The sequence below is a fragment of the Melozone crissalis genome, unplaced genomic scaffold, assembly GCF_028551555.1.
Source record: "Melozone crissalis strain CALT ecotype California unplaced genomic scaffold, PUWL_Pcris_2 ptg000081l_1, whole genome shotgun sequence".
Taxonomy (NCBI): domain Eukaryota; kingdom Metazoa; phylum Chordata; class Aves; order Passeriformes; family Passerellidae; genus Melozone; species Melozone crissalis.
In genome coordinates this window covers 8,780,344-8,797,365 of record NW_026535858.1, presented here as the reverse complement: position 1 = coordinate 8,797,365, position 17,022 = coordinate 8,780,344, and the positions used below count along the sequence as shown (strand labels likewise).

The 17,022-nt window shown below is 36.3% G+C and overlaps 1 protein-coding gene across 2 annotated transcripts in view; it reads right to left on the bottom strand.

Annotated features, from left to right (window-relative positions):
• Positions 1-17,022, bottom strand: part of KIF16B (kinesin family member 16B) — a 137,359-nt gene that overhangs the window by 81,872 nt on the left and 38,465 nt on the right. The window lies entirely within an intron of this gene.

Sequence of the window (17,022 nt, the reverse complement as noted above, 5' to 3'; positions counted from 1 at the left end):
CATGCCATCCTCCTCCTCTTCCACAGTGCAGTAAGTTCTTTGCATTGCAAACTATTTATCATCAATGACTTTTCTGTTATCCTCAGATTCACCCAATCCTCTCTCAGATGCTCTGCTAGAAAATTTACCTTTAATACCAGCAAACTTCACCAGTTAACACATTTAAAGAAACCATTAAACATGATTAAGCCCAAAAATGTGCTCCAGGACCACCTCCCCAAAACTCCAACAACTTCTCTTCCCTCCCAGTACCACTGCTTCCATCACATCCTTGGTATAAGCATTTTTATTATATTTAAATCCTTACTTCCACAATACATAAATAAGGAAATAATTTCCTCTACATCCCAGGGTCAAATGCTCCAGCAACATCCACCAACATGAGAACCAGGCCCCCACTGTTTCTAGCAGGGATCACTGTTAGACAGAACTAGATCCAGCACACACTGAGCAGACAAACCAGAATCAGGCTGCTCAAGAAAAAAAAATCACAGACTACACACAACATGCCAAATATTCATTAAATAGGAAATTACTATTTTAAACCGAAGAAATTTACAGAGTGTTATGACTATGATTTTGAAAGACATGGCAGAAAAAAAGACACCATTTCAAAGAAATTTTCTCAAGAAAAGCAAATTAAATTTTCCCTACTAGTCCAGCAAATATAAGCTGTTCAGAAGGCAGTGTCAGCCAAGTTTTAGAGTCCTTCCACAATTCACTTCAGCAAAACAAACATAAGTCAGAGCAACAGTTCTGAATTTAACATTTGCATTTAGCTTTAAATGCTTATTTCCACAGGGTAATATTTTAGCAAATTATTTTCCATTCATTTTATTTTGAGAACAGACTTTATAATTACTTTTCTGGAAATTGCTGAAGGTGTGATCACCTTACCTTCCTTCCCAGACATTATGTGCTAGGTTTTACCAGGTCAGTTAAAGAAAACACAAGCTGTCACTTATGTGACGCTTTTAATGCAAATTAAAGGCCTATTAAAAGGTCAGAAATAATGAAAAATATATTCCATTTGATCTCAAGGCAAACATTAGAGGATATTACAAAAAGACATGATAAAGTGCCCTTTAAAAACTATCAGTTTGATTTTGTGTACCCAAAGCATAAAATAATTGGTGCATTCAGCTGGCACAAATAGCATTAGCAACTGGTGTCCATCATACAGTGATCAGGATTTTTGGATTTTTGATACTATTCTTTTTAAAGAAGGTAAACTCAGCTGGAAAAACTGAACTTTTCTTGTGAAAACATCTTCCCTTGATTCTAAATCCAGTGAAATAGATCTCATCTAAAAAATATACTCCAATTCTATCATTAATACTATACAAGAAAAGCATATAGAAATATAGATTTAAAAACTGCATAATTATACACAGTCAATGGCTTGAATTCTCTAAATTCAATAATTTCTAGTAAAATTACTGAAAGCCAAAAGACAGACAGGAAATGCCCATGCTTTGTGTTACCCATTCTTATATTATATGTAATGAAACTACAGTTCATTTCACTATTTTTATAACAAAATGAAAATAAACAAGTCATTCTAACTTGCACCAGCCCAGTAATTAAACTGCTTTAAAGGACAACATAAGTGGACACCAAAAGCTTCAGCTGTAATTTCAATACAATTACCTCAATTTCAATCGTACAAATAATAAATCACACATACAGATGCCAAACAAGATCACAGCACCCTGTAAAAAGGTAGGTTGAAAAAGAGGATAAGCACAAAATAAGGGGACAGGACAAGATGACAAGAGTAGAAATCCAGAAATATAGTCACAGGAAATAGGTACCATATGAATCAAAGGGAAGTGTCCTTTGAAAATAAATTAAATTAAAACAATCTATACAGAGATATCTATAATCTGGCATCAGTCCCTAATATCAAGGCCAAAAGAATTATCATATCTAATAGTATGATAATATTATTATAATAACAAAACAAGGATAAATAAAAAATAAAAATAGTAAAAAACAAGAACACTGAAATCATATTTCATAGCCAAGACAGATATCCAAAATACTGACTGAAGTGTAAAGTTCCCTTCACCTTTTTTGGTATGTTCAGCAAAAATTGAATTGAAAAATCCAGAAGGGAGGAATCTCTTGCACTGTACTATGTAACCTAGACTACAAGACATTATGGCATTCTTGGCAGATTGCAGTTTTGAGTATTTTTTAAAATTAGGGCCCATTGAATCAGTGAAAGGGAACTAGCATAGCTTTGCCAACTACTAACAGAAAACAAGGCTTCCTTGAAAGATGCGAACCTGCTGTACTTTTAGGGTCAAAATGCAAAGCAATCCACCCAAAGCTCAAGAAGCAACCACTGACAATTGCATTTTGCTAATTGACCTGAACCTTAACTTGGACAGCCTTTTTTGCATTCTGATAAAAACCTTCATGAAAATGCTTTTTGTTAGCTAATATAAAACATGTAAACATATAAACATATAAAACAAGGAGGTATGGCATTTGTTGTACTTGCATACTGTAAGAAATGAGGTAAGTTTTATTTCCTCACTGGAAAAGCTTCATGTTATTTTTAAAACTTTAGTGAGATTTGAAAACATGAGTGTGCAAATGCTGAGTATCATGGAATTCTCAGTGACTCCTGACAGGAACTACTGCACCTCAAAACTATAGATCTACTGGAGATCATCTGGATTCATTCCCCTATGCAAATCACCTCAAAATAGAGGATTAATGCACTGATATGGTGTAAAATAGAGCACTTTTTAATGACTTACAATGATTGGCAAGTGAATAGCACCAGCCACAACAGATGGAGAACAAATCCCCTCTTTCATTCCTAAGCCTTTGAGGTGTACAGTACACCAAGTTTCGTAACTTCAGAAGTTAAAGAAGACCTCAGAATGAGTCTAAATCTAACCATTTGAACAAAAAGCAGACTAGATGTTTGAAATATTCATTTAAATGCTTCATTATCATAAACTATCAGGAGCACATGAAAAATCTCTTTCAAAAATGCTGCCAAAAAGGACTATGTGACACAGAAGTAACCTTGACTTTAACACGTACAATACATCCTTTCCTAATGAAAACAAAGTTGTATTAAGACTAACAAGATCAATGGTAAACAAAAGCTACTTGTTGAACCTAGGACAAACTTTGATATTGCTTTACCAAAAGCAATCTATGGCATTTAATGCTTAAATATGTTATTTTATTAATAGAGAAAACCATTAGATTTACTGAATAAAGTAGCTTATACTTGGACAAAACTACAGAGATTTAAAGATAAAACCAAATATAACCAAATTCTCTCCCAGGCATATTTCAATTAAGAGTATTAATGAGTGTTTAAATTCAGCTAATCAATTTAGGTCTTAAGAGACCAGCAACTTGAAAGGAAAACGGCCAAAAGGAAATTCCTCAGGAGGAAACACACTCAAATTTCCCTGGGTTAGGGATACAGTAAGATACAATTTCCATGGGTTAATAGAATCTTAACCTTAAAATTCTCCTTTGCCTGTTATGTTCCCTACATATGACTGTAACTCTGGAACCCATCAAGGTCAATCAGACCATGGCCTCCTTCCTTCCACAAGTCCATGTTGCATTTTGCAGCCAAATGGAATATATTTTTCATTATTTCTGACCTTTTAATAGGCCTTTAATTTGCATTAAAAGCGTCACATAAGTGACAGCTTGTGTTTTCTTTAACTGACCTGGTAAAACCTAGCACAAAATGTCTGGGAAGGAAGGTAAGGTGATCACACCTTCAGCAATTTCCAGAAAAGTAATTATAAAGTCTGTTCTCAAAATAAAATGAATGGAAAATAATTTGCTAAAATATTACCCTGTGGAAATAAGCATTTAAAGCTAAATGCAAATGTTAAATTTAGAACTGTTGCTCTGAATTATGTTTGTTATGCTGAAATGAATTGTGGAAGGACTCTAAAACTGGGCTCTTCAAATATTTACATTTCAGCTGCTCAAAAGCATGAGTTCATATTTACCACATGATCAGCTGTACTTCTCTCAATGGAAAAAGCTTTCCTTGCAAAGCTGGGATACGCAACCAAAAAGACAAATGGATCTGTGTTTTCTTATATAACGGCCAATTAACAACTCAAATGAACACCAGAAAACTGAAATTATATGCTTCTCTTCTTTCACATAGATAACTCTTGGTTATGTGATAGTCTGCCTGAGTATAAGATTTATTCTTTTCCCCAAAACTCAGAGTATCCCTGCAGCACATAACTAGCAAATTAACAAATTCTGCAGATCAACTGGCATAGCAATATTTCAAAGTCTGGTTTTCTCAGTTCTCATCAAGAAGCTGTCACCACAGAAGCTGCAGAAGCACAAATGACAGGCTAATCCCACTGGGGAAAAAAAAAAACCAGAAAAACCACACAAACAAGCAAAAAAACAACAACAAAACAAAAAGGGCAAACAACCCAGACAATTATGGACATGCCATCCCTTTGTGCAAAACATAATGCACAACTGGGTAACCTGACTGGGTTTTTTTTAAGTTTCTGGATAGCTTATCTTGTTCCTTAGAGCAACCAAACTTTGTATGATGCCTGGAAGATGAGATTTTGAACTATTTCCCTTGACCAGAAATTCTTCTTGAAAAGAAACATCTCCACATTCAACCAGAAAAAAAAAACAAGACAGACAAATCATTGCTTTTTCAGAATATTCAAATATGTTCTTTTCATGAGTCACATCAGCAGCTTTTTTGGCCAGCTATTGTAGAATCATGGAAGCATTTGGGTTGAAAGGGACCCTCACAGGACACCTCCAACTGGACCAGGTTGCTCAGAGCTCCATCCACCACCTTGTCCAATCCTTGTGCTGACCCTGCCATTACCTAGCCAAAAGTGTAAGTCTGATACCGTAGCCTGAGCTCAGGAATGCAAATGAAGGAGGATGCTAAGAAACTTCCAAGGGCAGGTAATAAACCAATTTCACTCCTTTTAGCATGAAACTGCTTCTTCAGATAATCAAAGGTCTGAGCACCTTTGGATTGCTACAAATAAGCTGAAACACTGTTCTTGATGTTTTGAAATATAACCCATCTCAGATTTGTTTCCTTATGCTCGGTGAACACAGCAACAAAATAAGAACAAGAGGCAATGAAAAACAGTTGAAAATAAAAATAAACTTGCAGCCTTTGACAATCAAGGGTTTAGAGCAGTGTCTGTTCAGGAAGATACTTTTTAACAGACACACACCATAGAGAAAATCTGATAATTGAATTAAACACATTCAGAACAAATACTTCAGCCAGTTTGTCTAGATGCTGCAAATAGGACTTTGAAAGAAATTAAATGTGAATATTCAACAAAAAGTTCTACATAAGCTGACATGTTGAAGATGATTAAGTTCTTGTCTAGTCTGTCGTGGATTAATATGTCCTAATTATGTTTTCTGTATTTGCATAAAGGCAAAAACTCCAGACATAGAAATGATATTCATGGATGAACTATTACTAGGCCAGAAGCTGCCTGAAACCACAAGTCTTTTGCTGAAAAAGCTCCTGCAAAACAATGAGATTTCTTTCACAGAGAAGGAAGTTGTGCTTGGGAAAAGAAAAAAGCCAATGCCCCCCAGAATTCTGTCTAAACTCTGTGTTTTTACAATATCCATACAGCCAAATCCACTTCAAATGGGAATTGGACACTTAAAATATCTTCAAGCACTAACTGATACTTCAGCACCTAAAAGAGGGATAACCTGAAACACTAGGCCATTACCCTCCAACAAATAAAACTGAATCTGCACTCTCTTTAACAAGACTCTTAATGGATGAGACAATCACAGCTGACAAGATATTTTTATGTCCTTCTGCAAAGACTGTAGTGAAAGAGAAGGATATTAAGTTACATTGGATTGTCAGGATTCTGTATACTCTCTACTATATCTCAGTAACATTTTCATACTCAGAGGGAAAAATATGTAAGTGTACCAAAGAAAAAATCCTGCAAAATAAAGTAATCTTTCTATGGACCAACTGGAAAAAACTATAAGAGTCAAAAAAAAAATCTGGAAACAACAGTGTTGCAAAATGTGGAATGTGTAAAATTTCTGTAAGGAAGTCCTTTAATGTTAAATCTTTGTTACACTTTCAAGCCTAATCAACAAGAAGGGAGATTCAACCCATAAATCAGAGAGCAGCAAACAAGCTCTAAGTGATGTCCAGCTGTTAGAAAAACAAAGTTCTCATTGGTAAAACTGCCTAGGTAAGGTTTAGGGCTGGACATGCTTCAGTGATCTCAGACCTAGGAGGAAGTTAACAAAGCTTGGGAAGAAGGATGCACCACTTACAGTGTGCCCAGAGAATGCAAAATGTATGGGTCACAAGGACATATGGCAGAAATTCCAAGATAAGAAAGAAACTAATAAACCAACTCACCAGTTGTGCTGTAATCAGCTTCGACTGGGTAAAAGGTTATTTCGGCAGGGGCAGATCACAATCACCAAGCCTAGAAATCCACAGACCCAAAAGAAGAGAAAGCCTGAGCACACAGACTAATGCACAAGGGAAGTGAGAGAATCATTAACCAACAGAAGAGGGAATACCAACTAATATGAGAATTAGGTGACTTGTAGCCAATGTACAAATTCCTTTGTTTGTTAAAATGTATAAATAGCAACAAATTCTGACAGCTGGTGTGCTTGATTTGTGCAATACCAAAAGCACCCAGGGTCTTTCAACTCTGAAATAAATGTTCAATGTCTCTCTCTAGTGTGTAATTACTGGTTTGCTGCACACCAGGTAATTCATCTGATTTTTGTGGACAAGAGCCTTTCACGATTGCATTGAGGGCTTAAACTACCAAAGGCTGAAGAGATGGGACAGACCCAGTCCTCACTTTTGAATGCTGCATTGCCATCCAGAGGATGGACAGATATTCTATTTGCAGGGAATGCCCTGACAAAGGCAGGAATGATGAACCTGACTCCATGTTCTCAGAAGGCTAATTTATCACTTTATGATACTATATTATATTAAAGAACACTAAACTGTACTAAAGAATACAGAAAAGATACTTACTCAAAGCTAAAAAGATAATAATGAAAACTCCTGACTCTCTCCAGAGTCCCAACACAGCTTGGCCCCAATTGACCAATAAGTGAAAACAACTCACAGCAGAATCCAATGGAACAATCACCTGTGGGTAAACAATCTCCAAACACATTCCACATGAGCACAACACATGAGAAGCAAATGAGGTAAGAATTGTTTTCCTTTTTCTCTGAGGCTTCTCAGCTTCCCAGGAGAAAAATCCTGGGCAAAGGGATTTTTTCAGAGAATGTGAATGCCACAAACAGACACTTCATCAATAGTTTTCTAGACAACTAGCATAAAATCCTGTTTCCCAGTGGCTTATAAAACTTGAACCATCAAAGCTTCTATTTTCTTTGCTGGAGCATCTGCTGCAGGCTGGTTCCTGTCCCCACTAGCCTGATGTAAGGGAAAGCTATTCTTCTAAGGCACCCAGAGCAAATTTGGTTTGTCCCAAGTGAAGGAGGCTCCAGAGTCTCCTATGTGTGAACACACTGAGGACACACAAAGGGCAAGTCTGCATACAGCAACACTGATATTTGGGGCAGAGAACAAGACTTTCCTTGCCATTACTGACACTACCAAGCAGGAGACATTATACATCCCAGCCAGGAGACAGCAACTCCACCCTCAGTATTCTTCATGCTGATAGGTAAAAAGAGGAAAAAGCCTACCTGGAAGACAAAGAGACAGGCTATTTTCATTCATCTCTTCTTCCATATGCATTACAAAACAGCCTTTAATTACATGATAACATATTTTCTATAGGAACTGTAAATAATTTATTTCATAGACTTTATTCTGGGAATGAACTGAGAAAGCAGTGGACTATTATCTGCAGGACTCCTACCTCATTTGTTGCTAAAGCTGGATGATAAATGAGTCAGGGAATTATAGAGAAAAAAAACCTCTAGGCTCATAGCAAATACATTTATTAATTTTAAAAGCTATTTTGCTATTTTTTACATGTTTCTAGGGCAATGGGAGAATTGTTTCACTTATCTAGAATTCTGGGTACTGTTTACCTAGATATTCATCTCTACTTCTGCAGAGATTAATCTAAAGTAACAGATTGCTTTAAATCTGTGAATTCCTTCCTCTGGATCCACATGTAACCCATGCTATTGAATGGAATTGGAGGAGGAAGGAGGACTATGCACACTAGCAAGCAACAACCACCAAGGAGAAAAAACAGATTTCAGAACGAGCAACACAACAGTGGAGACTTTTGCAGAGGAATATGCATAGTTAGATGCAATTCTTGCCTGTTGCAACAGCCACAGTCTGTGCTGCCACCTGTGTTTAAGACTCTGATCAATCAAGGCTAATGCCCAGCTGCCATTTAAGATGCCAACTCAGATGAACAACAGTAAAATGCACTCAAAGATATCAATCACACAGCAATAAACTCCTAAATATACTGCTAAAACACCAGCAGAATAAAACGGTTCCAGCATTTCACATCACACTATCATTAGAAACAACTTATTTGTGAGGCAGATTTAAATTTGGGGTTCATCTAAACTGCTGATGTTGGAATGTTTCTCTCCCATCCCATAGCCAAATCTAAAGAGAAATTTACATTTTTTCTCTCTTAATACTTCTCTGCTGATCCTTTGGGAGAAACAGTTTTTAGGATATCTTTCTTCTTCTTTCAGGAATTTCCACTGATTTCAGTTTAGACCACCTTCCTGGCAGAAGATAATTAATAGGAAAGCAGAACAAATGCCCAGGAGGAATCATTCAACAAGTCGCATCTGAGCTGTAGAAAGGATTTCAAAAGCAACTCATTCTGACTCCCTTTCATTTGAAAACCACCTACAAGCTCTAGTGATGCATTAAAGCCAAGCATGGCCTGAATAATCTGCAAATGCAGGGTCCCACTTGGAAGGAGGAGGAGGGCAGTGAAATATTTGGCAATATGGATACTCCTAGACACTGGAGGGCTCTTTTGAAATGCTCAGCCTTATCAACCAAACTGTTCAAGCTGCCTTAATCAGTGATTGGTGAGCTCAGAAACTGTAGCCCCCAATTGTGCTTCTCTTATGGCCCAGCTGGTGACAAGTGGGGGAAAAGTGTTTAAAATTGAAACAAAAACCAATCAGTAGCATTAGGCAACTCTTGATCACAACTTCCTAGCAGAAACTGAAAGTTAAAAGTGCTCAGTCCACCCCAAAGGCACCACAAGCATCTGTAAGAGAAAAAGGAGATTCCTTTATCAGATGAACACAGGTGGCACAAAGACTTGAAAGCAGACAATTATTCCTTTTGAAATCAACTTTTGACTGCTGCAGTCAGCATTCCTCAGGTGGCTGGGACCCTTTCAATTCTGCTTCTATTAGGAAAAGAGCTACAGTAGATAAGTAGCACCAGTTCCCAGTTCAGTACCTTTTTCATGCTCTGACAGCATCAAGCCAAGGCTGAGACAATAATAATTAAATTTAATAATAATAATACATTTAATAATAAATAATTTAATTTACTTAAGCAAAGTAATAATCATCACTTAATATTGGTATCTGTTCAGTCACAGAATATGAAAACATAAAACAAATCATATTTGGATAATCTCTGTCCAACCTCAAATTCCAAAGGAGAAATCTTCTGGCCAGAATAGATGCTGTTTCAACTACAACCACCGCTGGTAACTGCTACCCTTGGGAAATAAATACATAATGCACAAGGCCAGGTGTAATAAAACAAATCCTAATAAAATTGAGAGCTAAGCTTGATATTACTCATCACTGCTCATGCTGTGGGTAAATAATGTGAAAGGATCAAGAACAGTAAACACTCCTGGTTAACAGACAACTTTCTTAAAAAAAGATGAAAAAAACCAAACAAACTTATTAAACTTTCATGTACTGAAACTCAGTTATAAATCTACAGAAGTGATTAATCAAGAGAAAAATGGTAAAAGAAGCACTTATAAATAGAAACTGCCTATCACTGCCACTGGTGTTTCCAGTGCAATAATCAGTGAAGCAATTAGCAGAAGTGGCCTGGTGAAGACCTCTATGTCCAAAAACCTGTTTGCCTTCTCCCCTGTATCACCTGAGAAAGTAAAAGATCTGCCTCTCTCAGAAACTGATCTTTTATATCCCTGAAATACCAAGGACACACATTTTAAAAAATAAATATGTTTTAAAGGTTTTAGCTAAATTTCTCAAACACTCTAGATATACTGTCAGTTGAAAAAGAGGGCTGAAAAATGCACTGAAAAATAAGTGCAATAACTCTTAATGTACAAAATCACTTTGCAGTGCATTACAACTGTGGATTGTTGTTTAGGACTGTTTTTGTCAGAACAGTTACTCAGGTTCCTCAAGACTTGCTCCTAAATATTGTTTTGGCATTCTCATAAACTTATTTTAGTGGATGCAAACAGCAATGAAATTCAAGATATTGCAAATCATTTTCCCTTAAAAGATCTGAATTAAATCCAAATTAAGCATGCAGAAGAATTTGATTATTGTATCTGCAGTGACATCTAGTGCAAGAAATCAAAACCACAGTTAAACAGGCTTTAGAGAAAAGATGCTATTGTCATTTATTGAGTGATTACTGACCAAGATAAACAAGAATAATTAACATCATCATTCTTAAAACTTTCATAATATCTTTTCCTCTGCACAGCACTCACAAGCCAGCTGAACACAAATCTATGAAACATAATATGTTAATAAGAGACTACTTAATGTGAATGTGCATTTTTCTTTTCCATACAAATCCAGTTTGATAAATGAACATATATTACATAATTGCTGGAGGACAAACAATTATTGAGAAAGTCAATATCCCTAGGAACAGAGTTGCTACTCTAGTTATTCTATGAACTTTTCTAGCAGAAAACAAAGCAGCAACATCTGACTTAAATTCTTTCTGCCAGCTTCACAGCTGTGCAATCCTGTGTTAATTTTGCAGAATTTTTTTTTTAATTCTCTAAAAAATTCAAGCAGATGACCTAGCTTTTAGAAAGGAAACAAAAATTGAAGCATGCAGTAAGAGTTTTCTAATACAAACAGATGATAAAAGTTATAAAATATCAAATAAGGTTTGTTCAAGCTGAAGTACAGATGTAATTCTCCCTTTAGAAATAGACCAATATGCTTCAAACACTGCCAACAACAGAGATTATAACCTAAATGCAACACCAATATGCCTAACAACAAGTTTACAAAAATTATTCACTTACTGAAACAGAAACAACCTTAGAAACAATTCCTGCCAAACATAAACACACATGCCAAAGCTGTGAATGGTTTAAATGCAGCATCATGCAAACATTGTTTTATATACAGATGCACACCAGGCCTGTAACACCATTTTTTTTATTTGACCTGTAAACAGAACCAATCTCAGAACCTGTTCTCCACAGACAGAGGTCTTTAAAACTCACATGCACTTCTAAAGGGCAGGATTAGAGCCTATTTACTTTTTAGAAGTCCTAGAGTTTGTTCTTCCGAAGCCCAAGAGCTTCCACAACTCCTCTATCCTGCTGCCATCAAAAGTGGAAGTAGACAGGAGAATTTTAGGTGAAAGCAGAAGGTGCTAATTGACAGCACTTCTCACCTGAGGAGTGAGCTTGGTAAAGCAATGATATTAAAGAAAATGCTCATCAAAGGGCAACACACTGGGGTAGAACACAACTTAAATGAGAAGAGGAAAGCAGACAAGTGGGTCACAGTTAATAGGGAGTAACGACAAGGCACAAAACAGCAAAATGGTGATGTATGCCCAGTGTTTCAGGCAGAAGAACTGAGACAACAGTGTTTTAATACCACTCAGCAAATGTGGTTTAAAGATTATCTGGCTATGAAAATAAATTTAGAGAAATGCAGCATTTATACAGAACACAACAAACTGCTGTTGACAGAGTTCACTATGGTATGCAAGCCACCATGGAAAGCAAATGGTTAAAATAAAATATATTTTCTTGTGCCACCCTAATCTACACCTTGCAATGAGCAACAGAGCTACTCTGAGTTTTGATCTGCTACTGTCTCTACTGCATACAGCCAAGGTTCCTAAAGAATCTGGGACAAAGAAAGTTTAATCAACTGCCTTTAACCCAAAAGTGGAATGATTATAAGGTATATTCATACACTCAAATATCATCCTGTGAGAGTGCAGTTCATACAGAAGCTGCAAGAATCATGCTGAAAAAGCTCAGTGCTAGAAAATCAGAAATTACAGCCTCTAAGTCCTTTAGATTCAAGTATTTAACAAATGCAGCTTTCCCTTGTTTATATGTATTGTCCAGTTAAAACCTCCTGATTCTGTAATTTATGTGCATGAATCAGTGCATTTCCAACATAGAGCTTCCAAAATTTCCCACATAATGTTCACTTCCACAGCTGACCAAAATTCACAAATGCTGCATGTGACAATAGACCTCCCAATCCACATGTGAATAAAGAAAGAATTAACCAACTTTCATGTATGTATAGATGCTTCAAAATGACAAAAAGAAAGAAAATTCCCCTTCTTAGATGAGTATGTCCACCAAAATAATTGGTATTAATCTGTATTTATTCATCATGGCAAATCAAGGGTATTTCAGTTTCCCCAAAAAGAGGCATGAGATAAACAACCAGTAGATGTTAATGCCTGAAGATAAGCTGTTTACATACAGTCTTCCTCCTCATGTAGGAATAAACATTGTTAAGACATAAATATGCACTATTAAGCAGTAGTCAACCAAACAGCACAAAAAGAAAAATAATAATCAATAAATCATCAATAAACAGTGTTCAATTACATATTTGCACTCCATGTGGTAAAGTGCTGCAGCAGAATTACTGATGCAAGTGAGGTGGTGTCACTAAATCAACAGGACAAAGCCAGCTGAAGTAGTGACTAGTTAAACTATTGATCACAGGAATTAGAGACACATACACACAAAAAAAACCCTTGGCTTTAATAGACTCTGATGATAGATCCCTCCACATCCTTTGACATCAACACACAAAGCTAACGAGATGGTTAGAATCAAACAACAGGATAAGCAAATAAAAGGGAACTTTAAATCTACTTCAAACTAAAAATAAGTTAAAAAGAGCATTTAAATACCTTTAAAGTAGCTACAAATGACATACATTACAAAGGCAACAGCTCAAAGTCATACCAATTTCTACACAAACAGAAAAAGGAAGAAAAATATAAAAGAAAATTGGGAAGAAAAATCAGCAGAGAATTCTATAAAGGAGCGCACATTTTAAAAAGATTAATCTAAAAGCTGCTAAAGGTTAGAAAAAAAATTGAAACATGCACAAAGGATGACAAAGAAAAGGTGACACTGAAAAAAAAAGATCTCTAGGAGAATGACAACACAAGCAGTCAAATAAAGCAGCCACATCAAAAGAAGTTTCATACCAATTCATTAAATTACCAATTAAGAGAAAAAATCAAAAGTTGGCTAGGTTACCCTAACATCTTAGATCCCACGATTGATCTTTAGCAGAACAGTACAGAAAGGACTAAACTAAGGAAAAGAGCAAACAGGATTTCTTCCCTCCTCCTCTTCTTTTTGGGAATGTACATGAAAGAACATTAGAAGAAGGCAAAAAAAAATTCACACAAAGATCCAATGAGCTCGAGATGAAAGCTAAATGCTCCAGTTAAGTGCTGAGGTTGCAAGACATCTGAAGACAGAAGCAATGTAAAGCAACACTCTGTAAATCTGTGCAATCCTTTGGTGACATTTAAAGAAATAACCCAAAGCCTGTGGACTTCAAACCAAACACAAACACTTTGGGCTCTGATGCACTATTTTACACAATGGTGAAGCATCATCCACATATTTATTAAATTTATAAAGCATCCAAATATCCTTGCTGTTATTGTAAAGAAGGATGGGTGACAGAGTGTAGTACTAAGCAAGGTTAGAGTGTCAGTTTGTATTACAGTGAGAAGATCAAGGACGAAAACCAACATCACTACTATAAACAATGCTTGGACCTTCAGGCAGAACAACACCAAGAACCTGCCATGCCACACAATAAAGAATCCTTCATATAGAATCAGCACAAAATTAAATGTATGCAGGGTCCTAAGCCTTGAATACAGAAAATGAGAAGATTTGGGCTTTAGGTGTGAGTTGACAATAATTCAGACTCCAGAGGAAGCCACCACCCACAGTCACCCTCCAAGAGGATTCTCCCAAAAGCACAAAAGAAAAAGAGCACACTATCAGTGCTACAACCCCCAGCTCAAGATATGCCCAATCTATCATCAACACAATGAAAGGCTACACAAGATATTCACAGCTCACAGTGGCATTCAGCCACTGCACACTACCCCAAATCAAAACTGACATCATCTGCAGATAGGATAGCTCAAAATATTCTAAAGATGAAACAACACAACTTCAGGTTAACCACACACAAATGTCAAAGGGGACAAAAGCTACCAACAGAAATAAGGAAGAATGCTGGGACGCAATGCCAGTTGCACATATGGTACAGTGCTGACTAGAAAAATTGAATTCTAAGCTGCCAAATACTTTTTATCAAAAACCTGCCTTCACATGGATTTTTCTGTTTCTTGGTACTTTCTAGCTGGAGAGTATTTTCCATTCTCTATGAATTATTTTCAAGGTAGCATTTAGATGCTGCTGGTCTAATTTTGAACAAGGTTCAAAATAACTGGCAAAGGTAAAAAATTTAAGGAACATCTTCCTTGCAAAACACTGTTTATTTGTCAGGCATCTTTGCCTGATGAAAGCACTGTAGTCACGGAAAGCCAGGTAACTTTTTCCAGCAATTTTCTGTTGATCTAGTGGAAGACACCAGCATGCCTGTGAGTCTTATATTTTACAAGGCTTATGCAAAATCCTTTCAATTATTTTGGATTTAAATTTTAACAGATTTCTCCATCAGCCTGCAAGAACAATTCAAAATCATGTGAACATTAATATTTAGAACTTGTGAACTTTAATATATAGAACTTAATACAAAAAAGCATAACTATATACAATAAAGTAGAGAATCCCATTCAGGTACAAGGAAGTGCACTTGCATCTTGCAGGCATATGCCTATAAGATTTGGAGCAAAAAGTGTTAGAAACTGAAAAGGAAATGGTTTTTAATTCTTCAAGCCTGTTGCAGGTCAGGAGTTAGAAGGCACCAACTATCTCAAGATAGCAAAGCTAGGGTGAAGTAAGGGAAAGGAGGTTTTAAATACAATACAAACCTGAAGTTCTAAGTACCTTAATAACATCCTGAAAGTTACTGAATTATGGCATGGGGAAATTGGGAGGTGTGACTTCACTGATGTGGACATACAAAGTTTCACTTCTCAGAGTGCCAAGACAATCTGGTTTTACAAATTACAACATTCACTGTCTCTGTGTGCAAGGGAGGGACGTAAATGACAAAACAAAAACCCCAGTGAACTCACAGAGAATCCATAACAAAAACCACCACTGCTCTCTGAAGTTTAAAATCTGCTTTCCAGTGACTCAGCCTGGCAAACTTCCAAAAAGCCCTTTCCCACTCATACGCTGTCAGTGATTTCATGAATCATTAAACAAGAAGTGAATAAAAATATGGATACTTTCAGTGAAATGGTGTAAAATAGAACAGTATCACTAAGAAATCTGCTGCAGATTTTCAGGGTGTTTGGGACAAAGAAAGTTTAATCAACTGCCTTTAACCCAAAAGTGGAATATAAGGTATATTCATACACTCAAATATCATCCTGTGAGAGTGCAGTTCATACAGAATCATGCTGAAAAAGCTCAGTACTAGAAAATCAGAAATTACAGCTTCTGTGTTTAAGTCCTTTAGATTTAAGTATTTGCCAAATGCAGCTCTCCCTTGTTTATATGTACTGTTCAGTTAACATCTCCTCTGATTCTGCAATTTATGTGCATCAATCAGTGCATTTCCAACAGAGAGCTTCCAAAACTTCCCACATGCAACATAATGTTCACTTCCACAATTGACCAAAATTCACAAATGTTGCATGTGACAATGGACTTCCCATCCACACATGAATAAAGAGAGAATTAAAGTTTCACGTATGCATAGATGCTTCAAAACAACAAAGATGTAGGCAAAACATCTCTGATGAATATGCAATTGGTGATTCCCAGGTCAGTATCTAGACAGACACTGAACAGTCCATTCTCTCATGCCAACTGCTAAGCAGTCACCAACCCTACTCCATTGTCTCTGCTGTATGTGCTTTATTTTTATTTTTAAGCACAGAGCCATTCAACTAATGTGGAAGTCAGATCAAAGACAATGGTGGACTTGAAGAAAAAAATTTAAGAAATCAACAAGTGATACAAGAAAAATCAAGTCTGAGATCAGCGATACGGAGAATTAATAAATTACTTCTAAATGCTTGCTTGAACTGCATTACAAACAAGTTGTGTTCAGCAAATCTGAAAGCTTAAGCTTAATTTTCAAAAATTTTATTTCACAGAATAAAACATTTGGCAACAAAAATATTAGTTAATATGTTAAAAAACAAATTGTGGGAATTATTCCTCTGTGTATGTGTGCATGCACACATGTGCTTGTACAAACACATGGAATCATCAAGTAGCCCGTTAAAATATAACCTCAAACTGCCATCGCAATCATGCACCAAATACCAATATAAAATCTCACTAGGAAAATGGAAAATCCATATCCAAATTGCACTACATCCACTGAGACACCCAATGTAAGATAAGAAGTGATTATTCACAGGTCTTGTTGATACCACATAAATACCAAGGATATGAGGGATCCACTTGTCCCTGGCCCAGAGTTTCTGCATTTTTAATTCAATAAAACCATTCAGCATTAAACCATAAAACCATTAATTTAAAGATTTGTTAGAGAGAAACTGTTTTGCACTGTGAGGTCACTGTGGTGAATAACACAAGGAGCTGAACCAAAGAACATGACTTGGAAAAATAACTTTTTTTTAAGGAAAATACTAAAGCTAGGTCAAATGCC